Source organism: Pinus tabuliformis, chromosome 5_2, assembly GCF_031772625.1.
Source record: "Pinus tabuliformis cultivar Carrire ecotype Pingquan chromosome 5_2, CPIR1, whole genome shotgun sequence".
NCBI lineage: Eukaryota > Viridiplantae > Streptophyta > Pinopsida > Pinales > Pinaceae > Pinus > Pinus tabuliformis.
In genome coordinates, this window is record NC_142306.1 from 670,644,972 (window position 1) to 670,647,620 (window position 2,649).

A 2,649-nucleotide genomic window follows, 5' to 3' on the forward strand; every position below is an offset into this window, starting at 1 on the left:
TGTCCAAACCTTAAATTTCTAGCTCACCTTACACTCGTTATGCCATAACATGTCATATTGCCAAATCTTACCTACTCATTGTGATGACATGTGACCGTGTCACCTGCCTATCCATGGGTTTGCCCATGCCATGCAACTTCCCAAACATGTGATGACATGCCACCCATGTGACACCATGGTAAACCCCAAAATATGTGTGCCTAACCAAACCTAAGTGTCCATGTATGAAATGCCCAAAGTGCACTCGTAGAGTTGATGTGCTCCCAAGCTTGAGTGTCTTATGATTATAGTTTTATTAAATTTTTAGATTGTTGAATGTATTAATGGCTTTCAACAATATGATCTATTTAACAATAATATAATCCATGTAAGCTTATTCTATTCCATAAGAATAAGCCCCAATGGCCACAAACCATTAAACATATAAAACATTTGAAAGCCATTAATACATTCAACAATCTAAACATTTAATAAAACTATAATCATAAGACACTTAAGCTCCAATGAACACAAACCATTAAACATAGGAGTAGTCTACCTAGGCGGTAGAATGGCCCTTTTTCCGGCACCGGCCGGAAAATCGTCCGGCTCCAGCTACCGGAAATCTCTCCCTCCTCCGCCACCATCTCTCAGCTCCATCACCCTCTTTCTCCGCCACCTTCCCTGACCGCCCTGATAAAAAAACAGGATGCAGTTAGAGCGCCTGACATCCCTGACCGATCGGGGATGAGGTGGAATTCACGCGGGGAGTAGAATCGCCGATTCGAAATAGTCACTCCCAATTCTAGCATGAACGAAATTATAGCGGGCTGCAGAAGCTTTCAGATGCCGATTAAGGCTGGGAACAGGGGAATTCAGTAGTTTTTTGAGTTGGGTTTTCGAATTTTTTGTTACAGGATCGATCAATATCTGGGTGTATATTCAGTGTGTATGTAACAGAGAAAAGATCAATGCGTTGTGGAAAGTTATCGGTGGAAGGCGAAGCAGAAGAAATCGTTGTCTCGCCAAAGGCCTGTTCCTGGAAAAGGCATGGGAAAAGGTCGAACCCTTATTCTTCGAGAGGGCTTGACAAGTTCAAGAGTGTCTATGCCGAGCTCTCTACCAGAAGAGAATATATTTCCAGAAAGACTGGTGCGCCAGAGGCCCTGGTGAGGTTCGCTTATTCAAAGAACGGATGGATCCCGGTTGTGGTGAGAGGCAGAGGGGTAATTGGGAAGAAAAGCAGTGGTGCGGGTGCTGCTGGGGTTTCGATCCTGGGACCTGCTGTGAACAATAATGGACAGAAGGGCGGGGAATTGAGGAAAAAAGATGCAGGAAATCAGATTAATGGCTTGTCTGAGAGTACTTTGATTTCTGTGTTCGATCCGAGCAGCCATAGCTCGATCATGCCATGGTCTCGGATTTTCAAGACTACGGCTTTTGGGGTTTTGGGTTTGAGTGCGATATGGGTTAAAAAATCGTCCTTTCCTGCGGCCGCGGCTATGGCCTTGGTCATGGCAGTCGGCAGTATGATGTGCATGAAGAAATATATTTTGTCTGGGGTTTCATGGTTCGCAACGTTTTTCAGAAACCCTAGAAACCCTAAAGCTAGTCAGAATGGAGGGCGCGTCGAGGCAGTTGCAGAACAAAAAGACATTGATAAATTCAGCAGAAGAATCCCAAGACCAGTCCTTGCTATCAGTGCGCCTAGCAGCCCTGCGAGAGCTCATGTTCAGCGAACCCTGATCTCCGTTACAGCTTCTCCTAGGGTTGTGAAGCCGAACATCAGCAATCATGAGCACAAGCGTCTTCATCATCAATCTAAAGTTAAAAAATTCAGAAGGTATGTGTCCATGGATAGTCGGCCCGCCAGACCCACGAGAGAGTATAGCTTCTACAGGAGGACCAGACCGGCCATGACTCACAATACCAGAGTGGATGTAGCTGCTATGATCACCACACTGCTTTGTTTGGTTTTCTTCGGCCGGCTCTATGCAATTTTCTTCACATGTTCCTGTTGGTATCTGCTGCCAATGTTGGGAAAACATTTGAATAAGGAGAAGTGATAATACCGGGACTGTGGATCTTCATACCAGTGAGAACAGGAAGAAAGCGATCGGGGATGGATTAGTGCAAGGGAAGGATAATTGATAAGATAAGTTACGTTATGTGATGGGGTTTAACATTTAGAAGAGGCATTGATTACAATAGAAACAGTAATAAATGGTGGATCTTGAGACTCGAAGAAACCATGGTTCCCTTGTTTTGCTGGAGTAGATCTTCATGGGCAAATACAGGTCCATGGTTCCAGAATTGATTGCAGCGGCCTCGACAGTGTGGATATTAGATTGGCCTGGGTACAGGAAGGTCAATGTGAATACAGTGTTGTTGAGGAAGGTTGGACCAGCCTGAGTACAGGGCGGTCAATGTGAATACATTCCTGTGGAGGAGGCATAATTGACAAGGTTAGTTGTGGGAACTATTTTCCCCTCTGTGCAATTTTCTTCACACCAGAGATCAATATTCAGATGCCCGGACATACTTCAGGCAGTCTGAGCCTACTACTTACATCAATGCTCCACTGGTTGGCGCCCTTGCATTTTTCCGTGGTCATCCTTCCTAGCCAGTATGTGAAAATTAATGTGCACCAAATTCCTCTCACAGAATTGA

At 45.0% G+C, this 2,649-nt stretch overlaps 1 pseudogene; it reads left to right on the plus strand.

Annotated features, from left to right (window-relative positions):
- Positions 1 to 950: 950 nt before the first annotated feature.
- LOC149160871 (uncharacterized) lies at positions 951 to 2,386 on the plus strand (annotated as a pseudogene).
- Positions 2,387 to 2,649: the final 263 nt, after the last annotated feature.